The following is a 19170-nucleotide window of genomic DNA, read 5'->3' as shown; positions in this document are numbered from 1 at the left end:
TACATATATATATATATATGCAAGTTATTTACACTGAGTCATTCTCTACTTTTTGGAAACATTCTCTACTTTTTGGAAATATGACTTTTTCATATCCTATTATCAGCATACTATGAATTTAATGTGTAATTAGGTATTTATAACTAATCATACTTTGCTCTTTATGTTCATAAACTTTGTCCCCAAATCTCTTGAAACATGTAAAATATCTGTTCAGTATTCTTTTTCATTTGCTTTCACAATTACATGGGGTGGAAATTTTTGGAAAAATAACTACCAACATCTCTTCAGAAATTATCTCTGGAAACTGGGATTATGGGAAACTTTCACTCTTTATATTATTAATTTTTGGAATTATTTTAATTGCTACAAAGATCATGTATTGGTTTTGTAATTAGAAAAAAGCAAATATATAATCTCAATCTTTAATAATAGCCTCAACAAATTTTTATTACTTAAATTTTACTAGAAACAATTTTCACGATAAACCAGAATGTTTAGATTTATTTTTACACCCGGATGACTTAACAACTCTTAGTATTAGAAGATAAAGTCTGTTCAGATGTGCAGAGTATTATCTAATAACTGGCCTTGAATGAGTATCTAGGGATTGACAACATCTCACCAGAATGCCATGTAGTACTAAGTCACAAAATGCCTTTAATTTAAAATCACCTCAAAAGCATACTCAAACATTTGGCAGCAGGAGTACTATGAGCCCATGAGGGAAATGCTCTAATCCTTCAACATAAGGACCCCAGGTCATGTTCTTCATTTAAGCGTGCATCACCTCTTAATCTTGACAGCAAAATCCTCACCAAAATTTTGGCAAGCACACTGGGAATGATGCTGCCAAACAGGCATCATTACTGATCAGTCTGGTTTCCTCTCTGCTGAAACATGAAGCTATCTAACAAAAATTGCTTGATGCAAATCACAAACAGATTTTCTCAGAAGTTGGCTCTTTTGTTTATGAGCAGAAGGAAGAAAAATTACCCTATAGTTACCTCTGTCTGCTGACCAACACTATATATCAGATGTTGGCAAACTATGGCCCATGGGTCAAATCTGGCTGTCCCCAACCCCCGCCTGTTTTTATATGGCCCACAGACTAAGAAATGTCTTTTAAATTGTTGCATAAAAATCAAAAGAAGAACCATGCTTCAGGACATGTGAAAATTATATATAATTCAAATTTCAGTGTCTATAAATTAAATGTTATTGGAACACAGCCCACTCATTTGTTTAGGTATTGTCTGTGGCTGCTTTTGTGTGACAACAAAGTTGAGCAATTTCATGGCCCTCTGTAGTGGGTTCAACAGAAACAAAATATTCATGCCAGCCTGGACCCTAAGAAGAAGAAAAGACAAAGAAATACATGGAAGGAATCTTGCGGAGATAGAAACTGAGATTGGAGTGAGGCATTTACTAGCCCAGGAACACCAAGGATTGCCAGCAATGACCAGAAGCTCAAAAAGAGGCATGAATAGTTTCTTCCTCAGAGCCTCCAAACTGTAAGAGAATAAATTTCTGTTGTTTTCAAACACTAACAGAAATGAATTTCTGTTGTTTAGTGGTATGTTTAGTGGCAGCCTAGGAAACTAATATATCTGACCCTTCCCATAAAAATGTTGCTGATTCTTGGTACAGAAGATTGTGCCCTGGAAGAAAATTCCTACAGGCTAAGTTACCACAGGCCAACCAGCGAGGACAAAACTGGGCTTAGAAAGGGCATAAAAGTACTTAGAGACAGCAGGGCAATTAGAAGAGAGGGCAGTTCTTATCACATATGCTCGTATTATAGTTTTTCTTAATCTCAGGGAAAGAGATGTGTTTATCACACACCTACGTCACAGTGCATGAATTTCAATAATGGTACTTCAACTTAAAAGTTCATGAGCACCTCATGGCTCTATTTTCTGTGAGTATAACAGGAAGTCAATGCTTTAGTGTGTGAGGCCAATGATCAAAAGTAGGGGTTGAGGGGAGGGGTTGGTTAGCTGACTCTCACTAAAGAATGATCCACTATAACTGCACTCAAATCGGGCGCAGTGAGAATGCCATCCCTTCCAGGTTCTAGGAAGCTCTGCTGCCATCACGACAGAGTCTGACAGCAGTACTTTAAAATCTTTAAACTCAGAAGCATTGAATAGGGACTTCCCTGGTGGTCCAGTGGGTAAGACTCCATGCTCCCAACGCAGGGGTCCCAGGTTCGATTCCTAGTCAGGGAACTAGATCCCACATGCATACCACAACTAAGAGTTTGCATGTCGCTACTAAGAAGTCTGCGTGCCGCAACTAAGAAGTCCGCATGACACAACTAAAAGATCTCACATGCTGCGACTAAGACCCAGTGTAGCCAAAATAAATAAATAAATATATAAATAAATTTTTAAAAAACCCTGGAACGTTGCAAAAAAAAGAAGCATTAAATAAATACATGTTGATTGATTTATTGAATATCCATTTCTATATTTTCCAGAATACCTTAACTGATTTATTTTACTATATTTTCTTTTCAATGTATATATAAAAAATGATATGTAAATAAGAAACTACGTCTATATAAGTCTAAGAAGGCTGTTTTGATATGCACACTTAAATGAAAAGCTAAGTAATAAGAGAATATTGTGTCAAAATTTAACTGGCAATTTTCTTTCAGTCTTAATGGTACATAAAATAATGGTTCAGCTTATAACTAGTAGCATCTTAGATTCAGTGAACTAAGGTAAAAACACTCCCTGCTTTGTTACAAGAAATAAATGAGACAGTGTATGGGAGAATACCTGGCATGCAGCAATCATCCAACACATACTAATTGAATCTCATTCAGAATTGGCAGTTAGAGACTCTTAGAGATAGAAGTGACCTCAAAGGTCATTCTCCCAGAAGGGTTATTTCTTCTGCCAGTTACGCTGGTGCCAAGTGTGTCCACAGACCACTTTGAGGAGTCTCTCAAATGTAGCCATCACGACATCAATCCCCTGGCCACGTTTGCTTGGGGCAGAGCCTGGAGCAACTCCTAAACCAGGATAACCATCTGTCTCTATGCTGGTGCTGACCTGATGCTAGAGCTTGGTCCAACAGATGTGCTCTATGGGTAGTGACTGACTCTCTAGAAGATCCCCTGACTTGGGGCATTTGAGATGCATAGACTCAGCCAATAGTAGAGTGGAGAGAAATCCAGGGGACCCGCCAGACAGTAAAAGCTATGAGCAAGAAGAAGTACAAAAAAGCAGTGCCCAACAGAAGACCTAAATAGACATTTTTCCAAAGAAGACATACAAACGGCCAATAGGCATGTGAAAAGATGCTGAACATCACCAACCAACCATCAGGGAAATGCAAATCAAAACCACAGTGAGATATCACCCCATGCTCATCAGAATGGCCATCATCAAAAGACCACAAATGACAGATGCTGGCAAAGATGTGGAAAAGGGAACCCCTGTACACTGTTGGTGGGAAGGCAAATTGGTGTAGCCACCATGGAAAACAGCATGGAGGCTCCTCAAAAAATCAAAAATAGAACTACCATATGATCCAGCAATCCCAATCCTGGGCATACATCCGAAGAAAAGGAAAACACTAATTCAAAAAGATACGTGCACCCCAGTGCCCATGGCAGCACTATCCACAACAGGCAAGACATGGAAGCAACCCAAGCAACCATCAACAGATGAACGGATAAAGAAGATGCGGCGTACACACACACATACACACACACACACACACACACACACACACACACACGTATATGAGTGTATATACATATATATGTGTATGGAATATCACTCAGCCATAAAAAAGAATGAAATTCTGCCATCTGCAACAACATGGATGGACCTGGAGGGTATCACACCCAGTGAAGTAAATCAGATGGAGAAAGACAAACACTTTACGTTATCACCTATATGTGGAATCCAAAAAAAATAAAACAAATAAATGAATATAACAAAACAGAAACAGACTCACAGATATAGAGAACAAACAGGTGGTCACCAATGGGGAGAGGGAAGGGGGAGGGGGAAGGTAGGGGGAGGGGGATGAAGAGGTACAAACTACTATGTATAAAACAAATAAGCTACAAGGATATATTGTACAGCACAGGGAATATAGCCAATAGTTTACAATAACTTTAAATGGAATATTCATTTCTATTAATTGGCAATGTCTAAAGAAGATTCAGGTTCTTAGTGAACTTCTATCATACTTGATTACAGGAAATTCCATTACTGGTGCTCTACTGGATATAAAAACCCAGTATGAGGGTAATAAAATACTTCTTTCTCAATAATCACCTAATTATTGTGCAACTTGAATTTATTCAACTCAAGAATAAATTTGTATTCTCTTGGCCTAACTATTCAAATAAAGGATGAAACATACCTAGTGAGAGAAAGATGAAACATAATATATAATTGTAATATAAAAATACCCATGGTGATGGTTATGGAAGTCTGGTAACTCTGTGCCCAGGATACCAAACAACTCAAAAGGAAACTTAAATTTCAGTTAAGAAGCCAGTTATAATTTGCCTTGCATGCCAGAGAACTTCAAAGACCTTGCTGATTCTTATACCAACCATCATGATTTTTCAAGTGGAGTAGCTGAAGGTTCAAATTTGGTTTGATGAACCCCTTGCTTCTTCTTGGCTAAGAAAGAAACAAAGTTGCCAACGAGGCAAGTTACATGATGCAAATCTCTTCCAAATGTTCTTTGGCAGAGAAAACAGGGGTCAGTCAAAGAAGCATCAATTCCTCTGTGAAAAGCTGGGGCACTGGTATCCTGAGAGGGCTACTTCCACCTCCTGTCTGGGTACCAGATCCCAAGTGCTCTCATTCCAGGTGTGGCTGCCTCATGAAACAGTGGAGGTTTACCTGACTGAGCTTGAGGGTTTCATGTGAGCAGCAATGAGAACAAGGAACAACTAGTAGAGATATTGAAGCTGACATGTAATTATTATAAACATTTTCGTTTTCAAAATGAAATACTTCTTTTTTAAAAATAATAAATTTCATAAAAAAAATAATAATAAATTTCCTGTCAAGAGGACCTGGATGAAAGACAGCAAAACAAAGAACAGAAATAGTATTTAATGTACTGGATCACTTTCAGCACCATGCTTTCCCAGGCTCGATTTCACCAGAGAAGAGCCACAGACACCAAAATTCAGAGCCAAAAAATTCTGTGAGACCCCTGTGTAGAGTGATATAAGAGTTTCACTAAAATACAATACTTCTTTAAGTCCCATCATTCACTTGTGGGACACTCCACTTGGCTTCTGCATAACAGGTATCAAGGAAGGTTCATAGCTGACTCATTATCAAGGTAGGAGCCACCCCTAAAAACAAGGATGTCAGAATCCTCATCCTCACATACGGCTTCAAGAAGACACCAAGACCCTCTCCAGTATTTGATGAGTATCTCCACAAGCACTGCAAATTCAGGTACCTCCTGAGCCAAGACAAACCATATTTTCTTTATTTTATTTTGTGATCTTTACTTCAACTGGCCTCCACTCTGGGCAACCTGGATCCCCTCATCTTTGATCCTTTCAGTCAGTGCCTTTCCTACCCTTTCTGTATTTAGAACAAGCCAGATTTTTATCATCTACTAAATCTATATTTGACTGGATCAACATTTAAATGGGCTGACTACACTACACATTTCAAATTTTTATTGTTACATTTGATCTAATAGGCATAACTGTATTTTACTTAAGGCCCTGTGCTTAAAAATATAGAAAAATGATACAGAGGTAGTTAAATATTTCAGAGTTCTTCTCCTTGTGATATGGAATTGGCAATACATACCTACTTTTTCTAGAGAAACTAAATCAAGGGATACAATACATCAGGCTTCCTCCTGACTATCCACCTGAGAAATTGTTGGGATGCATCACTAAGCCAGAATCTACCCATTTATTCCATTTAAGTTTTTGATAAGAGAACTCTAGTATCACTTTTATTTATTGATATTTGCAGATTTATCCTAGTGTCAAAGCACTTGATGATAGAGTCATACTGTACTGATAATTGCCGAAACTACTACTATGCTTTTGCAACCATAATAAATAAAAGACAAATGCTAAGCTTAATTATAATGTTTTTCAATTTTATGAATGTGGTAACATTTTATAGCTTTATTTTATAGGTGAAGTTTGAGATTAATATTTAAGAAATTCTGCTGAGGTTTCACTTATGTGAGGCCTTTAAAGAAATATTAGTTTAAAAATAAATCCCAGAGACTTCCCTGGTGGTCCAGTGGTCAAGACTCTGTGCTTCCAATGCAGTGGGCGCAGGTTCAATCCCTGGTTGGGGAACTAAGATCCCACATGCTGCGCGGCACAGCCCAAAATAAATAAATAAACAAATCCCAAAATTCTAGCAATGTAAGTATTACTCCAATTTGAGAAATTTTAACCTTGTAAGAGTCTATTGTTCCCATTTCTTATGATTCAGAGACTTATGAGATTATGAGATTATTTCCTTCAGTCAGATTCATTATTCAACATGAAGGCACGTTTAAATTTGGGCTAGACATCAACCCTGAATCACATGATACTGATGGCACTGCATAGCAAGAGCACAGTTTGAATGCGATGTCTAATCTTCCATGAAGTTCTAAGGTTCTTGCTCTGTAAGGGAAAGGGCACTTTTAAACGCAATTTCCAGGCCCTTGAGAGTACTTTTGCTGCTTATTTTCAGTGTGATCTAAGCAAAATCACTTCACCTTTCCAAACCTTGGTATCTTTCCCATCATTGAAATGGTACCAGTGCTTGCTTCACAGAGCCTAGACCCAAAACTAAGTTTATTTGATCGTAGAACTCTTAACTGCTACACCAAGCAGAATGAATGATGCTTCCTGCCTCCTGGTATACACACATTTCACATTCTGTAATCATGACGATGATGAAAGTCATTGTGAGGATCGTAATTGTTATAAATATGATCCTCTTTTTAATATTTTTTTCAAAACTGGAGGAAAAAGCAAAAACTGCAAAAATAAAATTTGTATATGGATAACAAAATACTGCCCAAAGAAATTCAGGGCATAAATAAATTATTAATAGATTGCTGCTAACAAGATTTTTAATTAGCACTCAGGAAAAAAAAAGAGAGAGAACCTGAAGATACTCATTACTCTACCTGGGCTTTCTATGAGAAGGGTGGGATTAAAAAAAATCTATTGCAGATTTTTCAAATTGTGGTTTTATTCTGACACCTCTCTGCTGGCTAAGCCTCAGATGAAGAGATGTCCAAGGAAGGAGGGCAAAACGCCGACTTATATTAAACAGCTCGGTTTTGTAGCATATTTCAGGAAAAGCACAGATTGAGAAAAGATATAAGAAAAGCAAAATGTGGAGATATAGCATTTGCTTAATCATGTAAAAGTCTAAACATTAACTAAAATTAACATTAATTAAGAAATATAATCCCACCTCCCTCATGAGAGCAGCTGGCTTACTGGACGAAAAAGACAACTACCAATTCTACTGCCTTCTAGCACCTTCTCTAGTCTCTAGTCAGCTTCTCTCAGAATTCCTTCAGGAATTCTGCCCAAGAGAGAAGTCAAGATATGGGTTCACTGCAAATCCTTACTTAAACGAGTACTTAATAACAGCTCTACTGATATATGTTTGCTTATTTCCCTTTTACTTCAAAATCTCTTCTGAGGTTTTCCCTGATTCCCCCTTATTCCAAGAAGAAAAAGAATCCCCACATTTATCGAGGACTTACTAAGTGCTGGGTCCCAGGCTATATAACATGTATTATATATACATGTAATAACATGTTTATATATACATGTATTAACATGTATGTGTACATGTATATATACATGTAATAACATGTATTATCTCAAAACATTTCTCTTATCTCCTGCCTATTTTCATTCAAATCCCAACAGAAAACCTCTCACAGAGTATATCTTAAAACAACAATAATACATTACCCCCAAAACTCTTTAAGATATGAATTTTTATCCATATCTTGCAAAGGGCTCAGAGAACCTCAGTCAACTGTCTAAGGTCACAACATAGCTACCAAGTGTTTGAACCTGAAATTGAACCTATGTCTTCAAACACCGCAGTCCCACTACACCATGGCTGCTTCACCCCAAGAGTGGCACACTCTCTAAAGACAAGTATTAATTTTAAAGACAGCCAAAAGCACAGTGAATAAAATTATATTTTGAAAGTTAATTGAACACTTTTTCATGTACCTAGAAGGTGTTAGTATTATTAAAGTCAGTGATCAAAGTGGTATACAGTTTATAGTAATAAAAATTATCATCATAAAACACAGTTATAAAATATTGAGGCAGAGTTTCTTGTGTGGCTTGTGAGGCCTGACCCAAAGAGGAATGTTCCCCAAACTGATTTGAAGATTGGCACTTGTCTGATGGGTGTTCTGACAAAGTGATCATTTCAAAGGATAGTTGCTTGTTCCTATGAGTGCTGATACAATGACAATGAAAATCAATGTTCTTAACTTCCTATTGTACCCCATGCATACTACACTATAATAATCATATGTGATATATAATATAGATAATGTAAATCATATATAATGTAATATAGATGTTCATACAGTGACATAAACTACATCTTAATATATTTTATGAAATCATCCTGAAGACTCATTAAGGACTTAAAAAAGAATTAAGTTGAAAGATATGGACATAACAACATAAGTAGATGTTTGCCTATCTGGTGTCAAATAATGTTTTACTGTTTTCTACCATTAAATTGAATGAATCAAGTGAAAATCAAATTCTTTTCAAAAAAGTAGTGATGAAGTCTAAAGTCTAAAATATAATAATTCTGTCTTGCTTATTATGGGATACTCTCAAGAAACCACAATTATCATAACATGGACTTTGTAAATTCAAAAGTTGCAGAGTTTTTGCCATCTAGTGAAAAGAATATAAAACAAATACAGGGGGAAATATTACCTGTTTCAGGCAATTAATGGACACTGTGTAGTTTAAATTCACTAAAAGTAGTTAGGACATTTAAAGTATGGTGGGGGAAAAAAAAGACAGGGGATCCAGCCAAGGAAATTAAGTGTTAGTGTGAGAAAATGAAATGTTACGGACATGAAAAAATATTTTCATCAGGAAGGAAAAACTGGTCTTGTCTACATAATCAGGAGGAAATGTCTATGATTTACCAGTTGCTGTTTTCTCTTCTCTCCCTCTTAGGGGGGTTTTGCCTCTTCTGGTGCAATGGTTCTTGTGGTTGGGTCAAACATACGAGACTGGAAAAGGACATGAGAAGTTCAAAGTCAGGACTCTCTCTTTGACAAAAAGGGAGATCAGTCCACCATCTCCTTGAAATCTGCTCCTTTTTCACCCCTAAGAAGAGAAGCCGGTGGAGAACTGGTTTCCTAAATTGTTTTAAATTATGAAATACCTTGAAGAAGAAGTTCTTCAACCTTCTCTCTATAAAGAATATTTAATGGGGCTATACTAACAACTTGTAATTACTAGTTCTTTGCCAGGAGGCAGATGAAACAATTACAGGGAAGAGTTTAATAAATTGTCCCTCAATGACCCAAACTACTCCTCTGCCTGGAGATTATGGGGACAGATTATAAAGTATTTTGGAAGTCAGGAAAGGAGGGTTAGGTCCCAGGCAATTGAAAGTCAGTTTTTGATCAAGGGAGTTAGAGGGGAGATATTTGTGGCATAAAATGTCCTAGAGAGGGGAGAAACTACCTAGGAGGTAATTCAGGCAGAACTCATCAAAAACCTTGATTTCAATTTTAGCACTGGTTGAGAAAATACCAAAGTTGTTTGAAAGGAAAAAATCAACATAATTTGACAAAGATGATCCATGGGGTGTTCTGAGCTGTAATAAATCATACAATGAGAATTCCAGTACTTTCCTTACTACTGAATTATTTTTATATTTTGTAAAGTCTAACAAATGGTAATTTTAAAGAGAGAAAAGGTAACATAAGGAAAAATGTGTCCAAGATGTGAAAGAGAGATGTGGAGATGGAAAGAAAAGTTTATGAGCTGACCAAACAGGCAAAAGCTTCAGGCTTTGTTTTAGTTTGTTAGTTCGTTTTAGTTTTTAATTCTTTTTGTTTGTCTTTTTTTTATTTGATGTAATTGGCATATTAACATTGTATTAGTTTGTGTACAATGTAAGGATTTAATATATGTATATATTGTGTAGAGTGGCCACTGAATCCTAAAGGGGGCCTTATATCTGGTTCTATTCTTAGCCTGGAAAGTGAGGGAGAAAAATGAGTCCAAAATGTCTCCAAGAAAGCTAAAGAAATCCTTTCAGAATGTGATGCTGGTTTGGGTGGGAAAATGATAACCTGAGTTTGAGGGAGTGGTGAGTAATACACACACAGCAATGCCCAGTAAGGAGACAGCAGAAAATACAGATCTGGAATTTGGGGTAGCAGTTAGGACAGGTATTTCTGATGTTAATGTCACTGGCATAAAAGTAGTATTTGAAGCAATGAGAAAACTCGAAATCAATTAGAAACACAGCATGATTATCCTTTTATTAAGTATTAAGGTGGAATAGGAGTGGGAAAAGGCTACACAAGGGCAGAGACAGCGGATGGGACAGTGAGAAAGTCCCTGTTTGTCCCAGCCGACCACAAGACACTGGCTGGTCTGAGCAGCTATAGTTAGGACTTGAAGCAAATTATTTAACTCTCTTATCATTGGGAATTAACTTAATTGATGCCTTAATTTACTGTGGGTATTAAATGAAACATATGTAAAATTGCTTAAAATTGTAAAACCTACAACCACAATGTAAATCAAATTCCAACTGCAGACTTAATGGAAGAATGTCCCATTGTCATCACCCCTACATTCTCTGCTGTGATTTTCTTTCTTTCCAGGAATACTTACAGTCTTCCTACAGCAGTCCTGCACCTTCTCATCTCTGATCTCACCTCCCATCTCATATCTTGATTTCCTTCCCAACTGTAACTTCCTCTTTCTAGTTCTACACTCTGTTTTAACTACATTCCAATGGCTTTACTCTGCCCTCAGCCAGACTCACACTTCTGCCTCCAGAAAAGATAGAGGTGAGATCTGAGTGCAACTTAACCATGTTTTTATTTAATTACACCAAGATCTGATTTGCAATAACTATATTCTGGATAGAGTTACTAAGGATGTTTCCAGGTTCAAGAATCTTATCTGTCAGATTTTGTGTGCGTGTGCGTGTGTGATTTTCTGAATGCTAATTCTCATTTTATGGACGTGGCCCTAAATACTTCTCTCACAATGCATAAATGAAGTTGAATGCCTTTTGGTTAATTTCTAGTGTCTCTTGGGCATTTTTGTAACCTCCAGGAGAACTGGAAACAGCCTGTAAAATTCTTACTTTAAGACAGCATGGTATCCAGGGAAACAGTGCCACAAGCTTTGGAAACACCAAGAGCTGGATTCAGAACCCAACCCAGCCCAGACCACTTAAAAGCAGCAAAAAAATGAACATGTTATGTAACCTCTGCAGGACTTGATTTGTGAAGACATAGGAAGCAATGGTTTCTACCTTATAAAATTACTCTGCGGATTCAGTGAGCTATCGTAGGCAAAGCACTATCACCCAGTGCTTGGTATAAAGTAGGTGCTTAATAAATATCAGTTGAAAAAATGAATGTCATCATCCTTCCAAATCATCCCATCAGAAAGCCTAACAGAGTGCTAAAGGCACTGAAATGTCCATCAGACTGGAGGGGGCCTTAATGAAGTCTGGTTTAGCAGCAGCTTAATAAAAACCTGTCAATTTATTGGCTGCAACAAGTGATTTCTAAAGGTTAACATATCCTTTTTTAAAAACTCCATTATCATTTGGAATAGAGATAAATGTTTGATATGATTTTATACTTTAATTTCTTGAGCCATAGAATAGTTCAAGTATCTCAGGGGTTTAATCTACTTTTTAATATCAGAAAGTATTTATGACTTTATTTTTATTTTTTTATAAATTTATTTATTTTTGGCTGTGTTTGATCTTCATTGCTGCGTGCAGGCTTTCTCTAGTTGTGGCGAGCGGGGGCTACTCTTCGTTGTGGTGTGCAGGCTTCTCATTGCGGTGGCTTCTCTTGTTGTGGAGCACGGGCTGTAGGTGCACGGGCTTCAGTAGTTGCGGCACGCGGACTCCGTAGTTGTGGCTCACGGGCTCTAGAGTGCAGGCTCAGTAGTTGCGGCTCACGGGCTTAGCTGCTCCACGGCATGTGGGATATTCCCAGACCAGGAATCGAACCCATGTCCCCTGCATTGGCAGGCAGATTCTTAACCACTGCACCACCAGGGAAGCCCCATGACTTTAAAATAACAATGAAAAATGAACCTTTACATGGTTCCTATGATGTCACACTGAAAATTCAACTTTTTTTCCATGTGAATTTTCTACTCTCATTTCTGGCTGACTAGTTAGATAACTCTATAAGACTAGGAACCACATCCTTTTAATGTAAACTTTGATTGTTTTTCTTTATTTACTTGCCTGTTACCTCTGGAAACAAAGATGGGAAGGGAATTATCTCCCTCTCCCAACTCAGCTCTTTCAAAAGCTGATACGGAAAGTTTTCAGCCTGTCCCTTAGAGGATAAATACTGCAAATTCTAGAAAATGCTACTGTAGATAAGCTTTGATTCAAAATTTCTGGAGAAAACTTTTTCTTTAAAATTTTGGGGGTTTTCCTGCTTTTTTTTTTTTTAACCTTTCTCTAATCTAGAGTGTATCTTACCCTTTGGGATTTTTTCAAATATATAAACTCTTGCTAAGTCGATCAATACGCCTGAAGAGCAGTAATTAAAAATATACTCAAGCTTCTAGTGGTTTTGTAGTAATCACCTAAGTATCTGGAGGGGATCTAACATTCCAGAAGCTTCATTCCTATTCTAGGTATTAGTCCTTGAGCCTTCAGATCAGATAATCAGTGACTCTGATGTTTCCTAACCATGAAAGAATCTTTCTATTTGAGTGCTATTGGATAGTTAATAAAGAACACTAAAGCAAGTTTAAAGTTAAAATTTTAGTACATGGTACCAATTAAAAAATTAATAAAGCTCCTACTATGAGAGCCCACTTTGCTGTTACAACCACTTGAGATTTTATTAGATTCCTAAAATCAGATAGCCCTCAACACACAATGGTTAACACACTAGGTGAATTTCACTTCCCAAACCTTGCTGAACATCAATTGCCAAATCTATAAAATGGGGATAATGATTCAAGTCCATGGGTTTGTTGTAAGGGTGAAACACAAGCCTAGCACAGGCTCACATGGTGCAGTGCCTAGCACCCAGTAGGTTCTCTTCCCTTTTCCATTCTGTTTATACATATCTGTACAAAATCATACAGGATTAACTGAAATGGAGTTTATAAAAGCAGACCTAGTTTACTCTATATTTTTGTGCAGATATTGACTGTATAGGCATAATACAAATTGGATAGCAACACTATTCATAATAGCCAAGAGGTGGAAACAACCTAAATGTCCATCAACAGATGAATGGATAAAGAAGATGTGGTACGTTTATACAATGGAATACTACTCAACCATAAAAAAGAACAAAATAATGCCATTTGCAACAATATGGATGCAACTACAGATTATCATACTAAGTGAAGTAAGTCAGAAAGAGAAAGACAGGGACTTCCCTAGTGGCGCAGTGGCTAAGAATCCGCCTGCCAATGCAGGAGACATGGGTTCGATCCCTGGTCCGGGAAGATCCCACATGCCACGGAGTAACTAAGCCTGTGTGCCACAACTACTGAGCCTGCGTGCCACAACTACTGAAGCCCGTGTGCCTAGAGCCCGTCTCTTGAGCTTCGCAACAAGAGAAGCCACCGCAATGAGAAGCCCGTGCATCGCGATGAAGAGTAGCCCCCCACTTGCCGCAACTAGAGAAAGCCCGCGTGCAGCAACAAAGACCCAAAACAGCCAAAAATAAATAAATTAAAAAAAAAAGAAAGACAAATACCATATGATATCACTTATATGTGGAATCTTAAAATATGACACAAATGAACCTATCTATGAAACAGAATCAGGGACATAGAGAATAGACTGGTGGTTGCCAAGGGGGTGGGGGATTGGTGAGGGTTGGACCGGGAGTTTGGGATTAGCAGATGCAAACTGGTATATATAGAATGGATAAACAGCAAGGTCCTACTGTATAGCACAGTAAACTATATTCAGTATCCTGTGACAAACCATAATGGAAAAGAATATGAAAAAGAATGCATATATATGTATAACTGAGTCACTTTGCTGTACAGCAGTAAGTAACACAACACTGTAAATCAACTATACTTCAATTTTTAAAAACTGGGTATAGGCTGGGAAAGGGAATAGCTGGTAATCTTAAAGAGGATTGTAATAGATACTATTTTTCACTTAAGAATTTATTTGAGAGAGAAACTTTGATATACTGACTAAGCATCATTGGGATTTATCAACCTCAAATGGGTACTCATTATTGCTCTAAAATCTTACTATGCCCAGAAGTCTCAATCCTATGCTTCCCCATTATTATTCCATACCTTCTATAATATAATCACACCCCGACTTCTCTTCCTCGCCCTTAGCTGATGAATTTCAAAGGCAAGCAGAAACCATCAGGAGGGAGTTCTCTCATCTTCCAGCCATGTCAGTCTTGACCATCCTCTTCTTCCCCTGTTACAGGAAAGGAGTAGAGTCTTTCAAAAGTCAGTATCTCAGCACGTGCCCTACATCTCCATTCCCTCCTGCATTCTTAGGAACCTCATTCCATTCACTGTTCTTTTTCTCTCTTATATCTGTAACATTTTCCTTTCTACTGGATTAATTTCCAGAGTAGTTAACTTTGCTCTAGTATCTTCCATCCAAGACAACACAAACCCAAACAAAAAACATTACACCTTCCCTTTCCAGCTACTTCCCTGTCTCTACACCCTCTACCCAGCCAAGCTTCATAAAGAAGGGACTATTTATGCTGTCATCTTCTTCACCTCCCATTTACTCTTTAACACACTAAATCTGCATTCCACTCTCAACATAGGATAAAAACTGCTCTGGAGCCCATAACTAGTAACTTCTGTATTCTGTATACAGAATGCTGTTCTATAACCAGCAACAGCCAATGGAAACTTTTCAGTCTTTATTTGACTTCTCAACAGCATTTGACAAAACTAACCACTCCTTCTTGAGACACTGTCTTCACTGATTTTCTAGACAGGACATTGTCCTGGTTTTCTGTCTCCTCCTTGGAGGTTCCTTCTCAGTCTTCTTTGCCAGCTAGCCTTCTTTTCTACCCAACCTCTCTCTTTTTTTCTATTCACTGATTTTTATCTTACTTTATTACTTTATGTTATATTATGTTATACTTTATTAAGGTATAATTGACAAATATCTACCCAGCCTCTTAAGGCAGAAGGTATTTAGAGTTATTTAGGTATTTAGGTATTTCTGCACTCTCTCTGTATACGTTCATGACTTGGCTTCAGAAAATAATGACATCTGGAATGATCATATATCTATATTTGCATTCCAAACCAGTCTTTGAGCTCCAGACTCCTACACCTGCACATTTAACTTTTCTACTAGAACATTTTATAGGCACCCAAAAATATGGCCAATCCAATCTCTTGACATTCCCCCCAAACCCATTTGAACTCTTCCCTCCTCAGGGGCTTTACTCCATCTGAATACAATTTTCCACCACTTTACCTGGTTAATGCCTACTTATCCTTTAGGTTTCCTCTTAAATTGTCACTCCTTTAAAAGGCCCTCTGAAACCCTCTCAACTAAATTAGACTATCTTATAGCACCCTACATTTCCCTTCAGAACACATATGATTATTTATAATGACTTATCTATTTGTGATCTTTTTGTTCAACTCTGATTTCTCCTTCTCTTGCTAGGTTAGGTGCACCTGAACAATTCCCTCACCTCAAATCTGCTCAAAGTTTATCTTCTCAGTGAGGCCTTCCCTGACCTCCTATATAGAATTTCAACCCTGCACTCATATCCCCCTTACTTTGCCTCCACCCCAACACTTACGTACTACTAGTATTCCATATAATCTGCTTACTTACATTTATGAAAGTTTGTTTTCTCCCTTCTCGAGAATGTAAGCTCCATAAAGCTTTCTTGTCTCTTTTGTTCACTGATATGTTCCACATACCTAGCACATGATAGGAAATCAATAAGTACCTGTTGAATGAATGACGGGCTGTGTCTGCTTTGCTCCACACTGTATTCCACGTTAATCAATTTCTGTGGAATTAAAGTTCAGGTAATATAAGACCTAAGATGAAAAACGGAGCACCGCACCATTAACACAGTGTGATCTTGTACTTTGTGAATGAATGAATGTTGAATGAATGCTTTCAAATGAAAAAGGTATATTTAATTTGGAATCTAGAACGTGGCCCGCATCTTTATTGTTTTTTCGTTTGTTTGCTTTCTTCTAAGCACACAGTTAATCCCATCCTTTGTTCTCTTTCTTCATATTCTAAGAAATTTTAAGAGATAATAATGCGAAGTGGAAGTTACATGAGAGGACAGACATGTTCATCCTCTTCCCTGGTGTCAACTGATGTCTAGCCCCTTCCTAGTACTTAGCAGGAGCCGAAGAAATAATTTAGTTATGAATAACCAACCTATCCAATGAATCTGTGCCATCAAGGGAAGGTTAGTCAGCACCGGAAGTAGTGGAAGAAGCCAGAGATGTGGAATCATCAAGGGGGTGAGCTCTATCCCTGACTCTACCAACTGACATAATCTGGCAACTTCCCCAGGACTGTTTCTTCATCTGGTAAGAGACTAGATGAAACTAGATAATCCAATTCACCTAAAGCAATCTACTAAAAAGCAAACTCCTAGGGAATTCCTTGGCGGTCCAGTGGTTAGGGCTCCAGGCTTCCACTACAGGGAAGTGGTTCAATCCCTGGTTGGGGAACTAAGATCCTGCAAGCCACACGGCCAGAAAAAGAAAGTAAGCTCCTGGAGGCCAAAGATTGCATTGCATCTCTCTTGTTCTCTGATGGGAAAACAAGGCCTTGAGGGATACAGCAGGCCCTCAAGGAATTTGTGGAACTATCTAAAAATTCCCTTCTACTGCTAACATTTTAAGGAAAAAATAACTGAGGTATCCTAAAGATATCATTCTTTTTCTAGAGAAAACCATATACAGATTGTCATCCTCTTAGAAATACCCTAGTGCGTGGTGAAAAGAGAATAAATGACTGTTTCCTCCTGGTGAGTTGGTTACAGGCATTTACCAGTTTTACATTTTCACTATGACCACTTGGGTTCTTTAGTCATATATATATATATATATAATCATATTTATATACTTAGAACTTGATTTGAAACCTTTAGCTTGGGGTGTAAGAACACCGAACTCCTGGGGAACTATGTACTTACACTGTACAACTTCCTACTGGTTCCAGTCTTGTTTGGAAGTCCTTCCCAGTCGTTATGTAGTTTCCGAGGCAGAGTGACCTCTTCCCATTTCCCAGCCCCTTCCTTCCTCACCTCCGCCTTCACCCGCCTCGCGCATTTCAAACCGCCTCCCCCTGCTAGTTACTGGGGACTGTCGGCTTTCCAACCTACGCTAAAAATGCGCTCTCTTATCGAAAGAAAACCAACTTTACTACCCTAAACTAGGGACCGCTCGTGGTTAATCAATCTAAGTGTTTACACTTGTTTTCTAGCCCCGGAGGAGCTGAGGGAATTGATTGGCTCCGTCGAGCTCGCGACGTCCACGCCCCGCCGGGACTCCGCCCCCTCGTGCGGCCATCTGCTTCGCTGTCTTGTCTCTCGCTCTGCGTCTCTTTCTCTTCCACCACCTCCCTGCCCACCCCCCGTCGGCTCCGCCCCTTCCCACTCCCCCCAGCCTGGGGCTCCGAATCCTCCCTGGCCGTTGCCAAGGAGACAAGCCGATACCAGGCAAATAGGCATTCGAGAAAGAAAAAGACGGGAAAGCTACACCGCAGCCTGGTAACAAAGGAGCAATAAAAGCAGCCCCCAAATGGAGGGCTAAGAACACGTCAGGAGAAAATCCAAAAGCGAGCTAGCAATCGCCCCAAGTTTAACCGGGAGGGGGATGCAAAGGAAGGGGCATGATTCACGTTGGGGGTAGGGGGAAATCAACAGCTTAAAAGAGCTTTTGAGAATCGCCTGGATGGTGGTTTTGGATCAGCCCAGTTGGCTTTTCAAGTTGGAACGACGCTAATACAAGGGATTCGTAACCATCGCGGCGGCTGGGGTCTTGGGCCAGGCCAGCGGGCTCCCTTAGGGTGATAACAAGTTTGGCAAGATACACTTCTACGGAAACGTCTTAACGTCGGCTCTGGGGAATATGACTTCGTGATTGAATAATGACGCATCTGAAGAAGTGGACAGTGAGAAGACGAAGCTTCATGTAACGATCTGCAGCTTGGTGATTTTCAAAGCAGTACTTGAACAAAGAGTTATTGGCTTGAATCAACCGTCTTTTTCACTCAGAGTGTGACCCATTTCCCTACAATGAGCAGGAAAATAAAACTTTGAGAATTCAGAGCCAGCACCGGGAGAATCGAACCATTCCTCCGACTGCTTCTCACCTCCATAAGCTAAAGATTATTCATTTGAGGATCACTAAATGTAAACGAGAAAAAGTAGTCTGATTTGGACACGAGTGAAAACTTTGGGAGCAAAAATGTAGGTGGTAGGAGAATGCTTATAAGGGTGTATCCTTGATTTTTGCCTCTCCCCCCTCCCCCTCCATTCTTTAAATCAGTGCGCTGTCTTTCACGCACAAGTAGCGTCTGGTACTTCGGTGGCAAGGGGTGCAGATGGAGGTACACTGGTAGACCTTTTCTCTAACCCAAGTTAGACTTGGAGCGTTCAGGGATGTTCTTGCTAGCTCTCAATATGTAATTTCTCCTTAGAACTGTAATAGTCAATCCGGTTGTTCAGAGTTTCGTCGCGGCTGCCTCCCTCCCTTCCAGGAGCCCACTCGATTGCGTGCACATTCACACATGTTCAGGAAGAAAAGAGTCCCTCCGAGGCTGGCAGTAGGCTGAAAAAGATTCATATCGACGCGAATTGCATCCCAACTGTAAATATGGATTCGTACACTCTAGGCTGTGTCTCATTTCACCACAGAGGAAAAACTGTCATTTCATACAATGATAAAATGCA

General features: G+C 38.8%; 1 long non-coding RNA gene across 1 annotated transcript in view; it reads right to left on the bottom strand.

The window, feature by feature from the left end:
* LOC112407391 (uncharacterized) overlaps window positions 1-17534 on the bottom strand; it is a 442104-nt gene extending 424570 nt beyond the window's left edge. The window contains exons 1-3 of the long non-coding RNA XR_003004736.1: window positions 17410-17534; window positions 16195-16257; window positions 14543-14675 (exon numbers count right to left, since the gene is read on the bottom strand). This is a non-coding gene — a long non-coding RNA (uncharacterized LOC112407391). The remainder of the gene's footprint in view (window positions 1-14542; window positions 14676-16194; window positions 16258-17409) is intronic.
* Window positions 17535-19170: the final 1636 nt, after the last annotated feature.

The sequence above is a fragment of the Neophocaena asiaeorientalis genome, unplaced genomic scaffold (assembly GCF_003031525.2).
Source record: "Neophocaena asiaeorientalis asiaeorientalis breed wild unplaced genomic scaffold, Neophocaena_asiaeorientalis_V1.1 scaffold125, whole genome shotgun sequence".
Lineage (NCBI taxonomy): Eukaryota > Metazoa > Chordata > Mammalia > Artiodactyla > Phocoenidae > Neophocaena > Neophocaena asiaeorientalis.
This window is presented reverse-complemented; position numbering and strand designations above follow the sequence as displayed.